Consider the following 10,243-nt stretch of genomic DNA (forward strand, 5'->3'; position numbering starts at 1 on the left):
TAAATAAGTAAAAACAAACCCTAACTCCAACTATAAAATGAAAGAGTAAAGTTGATAATAGCGACCATTACTCTCAATGTTTTAGATTTAAATGGGACTGTAAGAAGCGTAAACGATACACATCATAAAACAGCCTTCAGCTGAATGTAAAATTGGTGTTATGCTTTTAGCAAACACTTAAAATATCAGTCCTGTCCTATGGCAACAGAAACTCACAGTGTCATCTTTAAAATGAAGATTATTCAATGTAACGGTCTTGACAGTTTTATCAGAAATATCTGCTACTATAAATTTAACTATTATAAATAGAATACAGCTGGGCGTGATGGTGCATGGCTGTAATCCCCGCACTGAGGAGGCTGAGTTGGGGGTATCACAGTGAGTTTAAGCCCAGCCTGAACTACACAGCAAGCCCCTGTCTCAAAAAAGAAAAAAAAAAAAATGAAAGATTGCAAAAGGGGCCAAGAACAGTTTCATACAAGAGCTGGTAATCTAAACAAAATGCATACAGCCAGGTATTTGCCTAATGTGAAGCTCCAGCATGCTTTCAGGTTAGTCTCCCACTCCCCACAGCAGCTCTTCCCTGCTTTTTTTTTTTTTTTTTTTTTTTTTTTTTTTTTCCAGTGCGCCACCGGGAACCGAACTCACGACCTTGCACTTGCCAGGCAGGCGCTTTGCCACTGAGCTAAATCCCCAGCCCCTGCTTTTTTTAAATGATCTTCCTGCCTCAGCCTCCTGAGTGCTGGGATTACAGGTGTGCACCACCAAGCTCTGCTGTTCCCCATTTTTACACCTTCCCCTGTCTCACGGTTTCCTGCTGAGCCACTCAGCCCTGGACCCAGCAAAAGGTGTGACCACAGCAGGTATAGAAGAGACCTCTGCAGTCCAGGAGTGGCGGCACACACCTGTAATCCCAGCACTTGGAGGCTGAGGCAGGATTGCTGCGAGTTTGAGACCAGCCTGGGCTACAAAGTGAGCTCAAGGCCAGCCTGAACTGCATAGCGAGACCCTGTCTCAAAAAGACCAAAGCGGGGGTAAAAGGACCTCCTTAGCTTTTCCTTCTACCTACAAATCTGTCTGTCAGTATCTGGATCCGTGCGCACTTATTTTCTTCCACCACCAAGGGAAAACTGTCTCTTAATTAAAGCTTGGCTCTATACTCATATTGTACACGTGGTTTTTGGAGGATCTGTAGACCATCAGCATAGAAAGCAACTTAGAAACTGATGCAGAACTGCTAAATTTTTAATCCTAACAAAAGAACTACATATTTGTAAAGTCCTCTTATCTCTTATCAGCATGATTCCCTAATAGAAGTGCATCTTCAACACCAAAGACTAAACTTGAAAACTTTTTATTTGCTTTCCCTGTGGAGAACTGAAGCCGTCACAGCCCTTGTGCATTTCAGACCTCTTCTCAGAACTTATCCCCTGAGAACTCTGCTCTGTGAGTACAGTATTTTCTGTTTGTTTTTGTCGATGTTACTTGTTTGGTTTTTGTTTTTGATACAGGGACTCACTATGTAGTTCAGGCTGGCCTTGAACTGGGGCACTCCTCCTGCCTCAGCCTCCTGAGTCTAAGGATTACAGGTATGTGCCCTGACACCCTGCTCAAATTCAGTATTTTCTTTCTTTTCTTTTTTGGGAAAATATTCTTTTTTATTTTAAAAATAAAAGAACGAAAACATATTAACAAACATACATTTACAAAATAACACAAGAACAACACAAACAGTACTGAAATTCAGACACAGTGATAGGAAATTAACAATGGTGTTTGTATTACATATTGATTTCTTCAAAGTGGTTACTCAGGAAAACAAATATAGACATGTAAGATTGATCAAATAATTAATCATTAACTGTTCCTTTCAATAAAGCGATAGAAGTCAGTAGTACAACTATGTTAGCTATCCTATATATACATGTGTACATAATTTTCCCCTTCTCCCTTTTCCCTCATCCCAGTTGCTCTTTACTTTTGAGCAGTTTCCTTTTGTTTCACAATATTTATCATACTTCCTAATTTTATTCACTCAGGTTGTTACACTAATGAGACAATATGTTGTTTACACATGCAGGTCTGATTTATTTCACTTATGAGTATGGTCTGTAGTTGTGACCATTTACCTATAAAAGCCTCGAGTGTATCTTTCTTTATAGCTGAGTAATATTCCATTATATAAAAATACCACAACTTTTTTATCCATTCCTCAGTGGTAAATTCAGTATTTTCTATGGCTCCTTTACTGAAGACTGTCTTACCTCTCCTTTCTCCATATAAAAACTGCCTTAAATTCTAAGACTACTTCTTCATTTTAGTTTCTATTTACTCTCTTTTTAAGAGTAAGAAGCATTAATTTTAACAAAACAACGTAGATGTATATAAGGTATATTCATAATTATATAAAGTATATAAAGAAAAAGATAGTTTTGTGCCATCATGAACAATTCTGGAATAAGTATGCTTCTGCATTTATCTTCTTTAAATTGTACAATTTTTCCTACAGAATTCATCGTGAAAGTGAGATTGATAAGACAAAAGATATATAAGCCTGGGTGTGGTGGCACACTTCTGTAATCCCAGCACTCAAGAGGCTGAGGCAGGAGGATCGCAATGAGTTCGAGGGCAGCCTGGGCTACATAGTGAATTAAAGGCCAGCCTGACCTACATAGTGAGACTCCTGTTTCAAAAGATACGTTCATTTTTCATGGATACCACCCATAAAAGATAAGGATTGGGGTTTTGCCACTCAGCAGTCCTTTCTCCTTTTTCTCGCAACAGTACTCATTGCCTTTCTTTAGACGACTCAGTCTGGTCCTCTCTTACCCTGCAGCTGCTCCTTGCCGGTGGCAGGTTCCTCCACTGCCTTCTTTGCTGGCTGACTCACACCTGCTGAGGAGAATATATGTCCCACTAGTTATAATATTCTTTAGTTCAGGGATGGACGCGTGAATCAATTCAAATTATTCAGAATTAGATGGGGGACTTTCATTCTGTGCTGGACTTGCTGTACCTATGTAAGCTGTCTTCATGAAGAAAGATCCCTAAGGGGACTGACTTGCATTCAGAGGAAGACAGAATGAAGACATTAAAAAAGTCTAGGTGCTGATGATAGCATTTAGGTAGACGAGCTAGCTACCATATTTCCCCCAAAATAAGACCTAACCAGAAAATAAACCCTAGCATGGTTTTCCAGGATGTTTATAATAATAAACCCTACTCCAAAAATAAGCCCCAGTTAAGATCGTCAGCCAGACGGATGCATTTAGTACATTGATTGTAATACGTGATGGATGTAATGAATTATAAAGTAGTATCAATATATAATTGTAATAAGTATGACAGCTGTCACTACTTAAATGATAATATAAATTATAATTAAGTATTTGTAAATACCCAGGTAGTCATCTTTGGACAAGAGATAAAATCTATGTAAACAGACGAACTTGAGACATATTTCCCAGTGACCATTTGTAGTGCAGACACAACACACAAATAACACATGTACTTGATACCAAACGTGGCTGTGTCTAACGTGGATCTTCATAATTCAATACATTGTTTGTTGAAGCAGACATACATAATACACTTGTGGGAAATAAACATTTTCTGAATTTTTGTGCCTACCATTTTTGTTTGTTTTTGCATGAACCATCATTCTTTTTTCTGTTTTTGTTTTTTTTGTCTTTTTGAGACAAGGTCTCACTATGCAGTGCAGGCTGGCCTTGAGCTCAGTTTTTAGTCCAGGCTGGTCTCAAACTCACAACAATCCTCCTGCCTCAGCCTCCCGAGTGCTGGGATTACAGGCGTGCACCACCATACCCAGCTGGACCATCTGTCTTAGCTGTCATTATCTTTGCTGCCATGCCTGTCTCCTAAGCCTACAGTTAACATCAGATCTAATGGACACTTCCTGAGGCCTGGCCTGCAAGAGGTGGTGACTTGGGTGAAGAATTCATGGGATAAAATCACAGACAGCTGCGTTGCCACTGCACTATGAGCAGGATACACAGACTGTTTATAGCCTTTGCATGTTTTTATATTGAGATGTTTATTTTCATCTTTTTCTAACCTATATTATCCCTTTTATATTAGCGCTTCTAACACCTGGTGTTGTATATGGATAGTACTATATTTTTGGCGTGATCTTTTGATTTTTGAGACAGGGTCTTGCTATGCAGTTCAGGCTGGCCTTGAACTCACTGTGTAGCCCAGGCTGGCCTCGATCTCACGTGATCTTCCTGCCTCAGGCTGGGATTGCAGGCGTGCGCCACCACACCTGGCTGTCTACTCACCCTTAAACTTGCTGCGCTTTGGTTGATGTCACGACTACACCACTGAAACTGTTCCTGGAAAGGGTCATTAGTGACCTCGCATCTGTCAAGTACAGCGCGCTCTTTACCGTCCTTCACAAACAGTTGTCTTCTGTTGAGTGCCTACTGTGTGCAGGCTGTATGCTAAGCACTGATGGTATGAAGATAAGTAGGACCCTGTTTCTGCCCTTAAGGATTTATAGTTTCGTGCAGCCATAAAGCAGAGGAAGAAAACGTCAGAATGTAATTGATGCTGATGTTAGGTTGTGTTAGGAGCTGAACTGTGACCCTCAAATTTTATATTCTGAGGTCCTAACTGCCAGTACCTCAAAATGTAGTCATATTTGGAGATTTGGTCTTGAAAGAGGTGATTAAATTTACATCTGCTCTCTAGAGTGGATAGGACTGGTGTCTTTTAGGAAAAGCCAGTAAGACAGAGAGATCTATGCATACCAAGGGCAGACACTGTGGGGCTAGGGAAGGAAGACGGCCATCTATAAGCCCAGTGGAAAGGCCTCAGAAGAAACAGCCCCACCAACACCTTGCCCTTGAACTTGTAGCCTCCAGAACTGTGAGAAAATGAATTTCTGTTGGCTAAGCCTTTAGTCACTGTTACAGCAGCCACAGCAAATGAATACAACTTGTCTCTACAGCACCATTTCACAACCCCCCCATGTGTCACCCGTGTGATGTGGAAGGCAAGGACTGAAACATACCACCCATCCTAGGAATGAACCCTGCTTGAAACTATTCAAGGTAATCTTTTTTTTTTTGTACTGGGAATTGAACTCAGGACCTTGCGCTTGCCAGACTTGTGCCACTGAGCTATATCCCCAGCCCTAAGGTAATCCTATAATTCTTGCCACGCTGGGTGGTTTGGGAAACCCAGACATCCCTTTGGCCGATTTGTGTCAACAAAATTTGAAGAGCTCGTGAATCTAAGACTGTCCCTTGTTCTTCGGGTGAAAGCTGGAAGCTTGCTCTCCTGCTTGGAAGATGATGAGTGAGGGCGCAAACCCTGGAATTACTGGGGCCCCTCTGCTACCGTGGGGGAGAAGGTGGGCTGTGGAGCGGTGCTGCCTCTGAAGGCGCAGCAGAGAGAGAGCAAGACAGGCTCCTTCACATCATTGCGCCACTGAAACATTCTTGCCGAGGGAGCCAATAAATCCCCTATATTATTTAAGTGATTTTGATTTTTAAAAATTTATAATTATAAGGGCCTTAATAGTGATAGGATATGTAGGGAAGGGAACTTACCAAAAGTCACGTTTCCTAGGAAACACACTTTGAGATGAAACGCAAGAGTACAGAAATTTCGTTGAGGAGCGTCCTCAGGATCCTCCCTAAAGACGCACAAGCAGAGGAAGGAGTTGAGTTGCAGTGAAGTCCAGCAGAGGCCTCAGCCATTCGTACAGGAAGCTCTGAACACCTTTGTCCCCTCACTGAAGGACTCACCATTTCGGCAGCCCTCTGCATCAAAGGGGAGGTCCTGGTGGCAGATTACATTGAGAGCTGCCAGCTTCTACTATTTTCAGCAGTGCATGGAGGGACTGCTTCAGCCCTAACCTGAGGGGACCCTGCAGTGCCCCATATCCACTATGTCCGCCCCTGTACACACACTAAAAGGATTCTGCTAGGCTTACAGGAACGAGAAGGTTGGAGAAGGTTGATAGGACTAACTGCAGTCCTGGAAGCTGTGATCTTCCTCTGCCACACATTCTAGAGCCCCTTTACTCTCTTCCGGTCTAGGTAGTCACCATGGTCTTATTGTTTGTGTCCTCCAAAATTCACATGTTGAAATACAGTCGCCCATCTGGTGGCAGTAGGAGGTAGGACGATTGGGAGGTGATTTGGTCCCAAAGGTGAAGCCTTTATGAGTGACATTGGCGCCCTCATGGAAGAGGCCACAGGAGCTGCCTCCCCTCTTCTGCTAGGTGAGAATGGGCACCCAGAAAGGAACCCTCACGAGACGTGGAGCCTGCTAGTGTCTGGATCTTGGGATTCTCAGCCTCTAGAACTATGAGAAATAAATTTCTGTGGGTTATAGGCTTTATGGTCTCTGATCATAGCAGCCTGAAAGGACTCAGGCACTAGCTTACCTGGTGGGACGACCCAGACCCTCTTCACTCAGGGGCCTGGGTCCTTCATCAGCAGGCCCTCCTCAGGTTGTGGCTACAGCGCTTGTCCAGGTACTGTTTCCATGGAGCAAGTGAAAACCAAAAAAATGCACAGACATATCACCTAGAGGTCAAGCATTCTTTCCAGTCCCCATTAAATGTCTACCCTACTGAAAGCCAGGGTTAATTTCCTTCAGCAGGAGGATGACTCCTTTCCTCATCTGATTTCTTTCAGGAGACTGAAATGACCAGGCAGCAGCTGGGAGCTGCAAACTTCCAGTGTCCCCTGACAGGAGCATTTTCCCTCATTGTCTTGGATTGACAACTGGTGGTCAACTTGTGACACCAGCTGAACTTAACCAGCGTGGTGCCTGGTGTGGGAGCCCACCTGAGGACTGTGGCCAGCAGCATAAGTGGCAGAACTGGAGAAGAAGTGAGGCTGTTGGCAGCTGGTAGAAGCTGTTGGGAGCCTGTTGAAAGTGGAGAGAAGCTGAAGGAGCTGTTGGTTCTGTTGGAGGAGCTCGTCATGCTGGCTTTCCTGATGAACTTGGCTGTTTTCATCCTCTGAGGAGCTCGAGACTTTGTTGGCACTGAGAATGGCTATGATTCACTTTGGGGGAGCTCTGGTTCTCACTTTGAGCATCACTTCCTGGTTCTTAAGGGGAAGATAGTGCAATGCTCAGTCACCTGGAGAAGCTTGTCATATTGGCTTTCCTCATGGGAACTTGGCTGTCCTCACCATTGGTGGAGCTTGGGACCTCACTGTTGCTGAGGATGGCTGTGCTACTTTTCAGGGGAGCTCTGGTTCTCAGTTTGAATGTCACTTCCTGGATCCAGTGTAGATTCCTCAGCACAGATCCTTCATCCTGCTAGCACAGACTTTCTAGATTCCACCACCGACCTTTGGGCCTTCCAGCACAGATCTGTGAAACAAACCTGCATGAGACATTGTCCTGGGCTCTAGGCCTTCAGCTGGACTCATGGGAGGCACTGTTATGGGCTCTAGGTCTTCAGCTGGGCTCATCCAGGACATTATCCTGGGATCCAGCCCTCAGATGGATTCTTTGGTTGGTAGTATATGGACAGGTGTCCCGCACTCTTTGTATATGATTCTTTGGGTGACTATTATGAATAACCTTATAAAATATGAGTCCTGTGTTGTCTTGTTCTCCTTTGCAAAACCCCAAACCATAACACTCTGGTAGCCAAAACCTTGCCGTTTTAGGGAAAGGAGGTACATATTCCCCAAGTGAATCATGGGATTCACAGCACACTGAGATATTTCTACTTGCAATCTTTAGCCCATGAACCATGTATTCTGCCTATCAGGGACCCAGTACAGTATGGTAAATATTGATGTAGAGTTTTGGTTGACTGATTTAGAGAGTGTACGCTGAGTTTTGGAGGACGGTGCTTCTTCACACACTGTCTGTGCAGGCATCTCAGCTGAATCTTTAGCAGGTTATTCCAGTGCGCCATCAGTCTAGCAGCTTCCAGGTGGTGTAGTATATGATAGTAGCAGTAGGACCTATGGTCATATGCTGAGTGCTACACCAGCTCCCGGGTCTGTGGATCAAACATGTTATACATCCCCAGTAGTAGTAGCTGGACCCTTTGGGCAGGAGATCCAGCTTGGATTACGTTAAAATTCCAATCAAGATAAATTTTGATACCATTCCAAGTGGGGTATTGTCCTGTGTAAATAACGTGCCACCAAGTAGCTTGCAGTCTTGCTAAAGGGGTGCTGCCATACAAGGGGCCAAGGATGGTCACCGTTGCTGGCAAATCAGACATTTGACCATGGGAGTACCTTGCTATTGGGAGCCCGTGCAAAGGGGTCCATCTTTAACTTGCATTTTTGTCTGCCTGGCTACTCTGATCATATGCAGGTTGGGCCAGCACTACTGTAGTTAATGGCTACACTACTAGTGTAGATTGGCTGATACCATTTGGCCAAATTATTGTGGGTTTTTGGTCATTGTTTATTGCCACATTTGCAATGGTTGCTCTGTGTTGGGTATTAATATGTGACACAGTGATCCTGCATTTATGGCCGCCTTCATAGGTTCATCCAAATGCGTCTGTCCCAGACCTCTTTGTCCCACACCATTCTTTTCCCAGACCCTGACCACACAGATAGGCCTTGTGTCGGTGCCTCTAAGTTTATGATAATCCTACTTGGAGGCACTTACCTTCCATGTAAAGTAAGTGGCGAAGTACATAAGCCAAATCTCTGTCCACTTGGAAGTGTGCCCTTACTGCGACTTACCTACCTTTTAAAATGATGGCCTGTGGCACTTGGACATTGGGACTGCCACCTCTGGGCTCCCCACGTGGAAAATGGGCGGGCCAGGTGAAGCACAGGGAGGAAACAGCATTTACTGAGCTCAGGCCAGGAGTTCAGGGGTCTTGAGAACCTCTGTGTATTTGTCAGTGTTCTTCACTTTGTTTTCAGGCTGTTTCAGCAGCCTGATGTCCCCCTCTTCCTACTCTGCCTCCTCGTCCTTGTTCTCCCCTTCTTTATCTTTCCTTCCTCCCTTGTTACTCCTTTCCCCCTTCTTAGTAATAGTAGATGTTGGCCTTCCTCCTCTTTTCCAGGGTAACTGTCACTGCCTGGTATTTCCTGGGCCATGAACCCAAGGTAGGTCAATGCCCAGCTGGGCTTTGGAAACACAAACTGGAGGGCAGTGTAAACCACCATCTCCTTTTTTTTTTTTTGGCAGGGGTTCATGGGGTGCTAGGAGTTTTCTAAACTTTATCGTTAGAGACAATTTTGTCATCTGCCCCTCACCTGAGCAGTATGCTTTGCATGGTTCTGCCAAAAAAATATCACTGGGGCTAGGAAGCAGCAGAGCCCCTGAAATGACAGGGATTGCAGGACAAACGTGTTCATGGCATTGCCGAAGAAGGCTGTGGACTAGACCTGGTTTCTGTAGCAGGTGATGCCCTTGCAGACCACAACTGGCACTTTCCCTACACATCTGGCCGTGGTCACCAGGTGACCAGGTGGTCACCAGGCAACCTACAAAGTGGCCTTAGCTATCCTGTCACCTGGAGCCTGTCCTCTGCCACATTTGACCACCTCCTGGGAAAAGCAACAGATGATTTTTAAAAAGGTATTTATGCCGAGCAGGGCTTGCTGGCTCCCCCAAGCACCAGAAGTGCCAATGCGCTGTCATATTAACACACGTAGGTTTTTCTGTCCTAATAAAATCTTCAGCTTTTCTTCTGTTCTCTGGGTACCCCGGAGACCACCCTCACTATGCATGTGTGTTCAGATTACAACCCTGTGCCTTACTCACAAAAGCTTCCTTTCACTGACTTGGACAGGGTCTCTGTTGTGACTGTCCCACGGGGGCTCACCATAAACATTTTGATTTGTACCAAAGACAAGAAAATATGAATGCAAATGGTCCCTAACTTATGATGGTTTGAGTTAAGATGATGCAAACAGCATAACCATTTAGCAGAAATTGTATCTAACACTTTGAATTTTGAACTTCTCCTGGATCACTGATACGTGGTGTAACACCCTCTCATGACGCGAGGCAGTGCCAGTGAGCCCCGAGATCGTGAGTGTGAACATCGCACACTCTACAGCATACCCTGGGGCTAAGTGATGAGGTTTGGCAGGTTAGGCATATTAAAAACTTTTTGATTTATGATATATCTCATATATGGTGATTTTATTAGACTGTAAGCCCATCATAAATCAAGGAACATCTGTATAGACGTGCGTAATAAGAAAAGCAAGAAGTTTTCTAAACTTTATCGTTAGAGACAATTTTGTCATCTCATCAGCATCCTAGC

General features: G+C 44.2%; 1 long non-coding RNA gene across 2 annotated transcripts; it reads left to right on the forward strand.

Annotated features, from left to right (window-relative positions):
• Positions 1 to 964: 964 nt before the first annotated feature.
• Positions 965 to 6,821, forward strand: LOC102011336. 2 transcript variants are annotated; one of them, XR_001231513.1, is made up of 4 exons: positions 965 to 1,446; positions 4,254 to 4,473; positions 4,970 to 5,072; positions 6,669 to 6,821. It is a non-coding gene; the product is annotated as an uncharacterized LOC102011336 (long non-coding RNA). The 2 variants fall into 2 exon arrangements; XR_264228.2 differs by lacking the exon at positions 4,254 to 4,473.
• Positions 6,822 to 10,243: the final 3,422 nt, after the last annotated feature.

This window comes from Chinchilla lanigera, unplaced genomic scaffold (assembly GCF_000276665.1).
Source record: "Chinchilla lanigera isolate Chin_1 unplaced genomic scaffold, ChiLan1.0 scaffold00099, whole genome shotgun sequence".
NCBI lineage: Eukaryota > Metazoa > Chordata > Mammalia > Rodentia > Chinchillidae > Chinchilla > Chinchilla lanigera.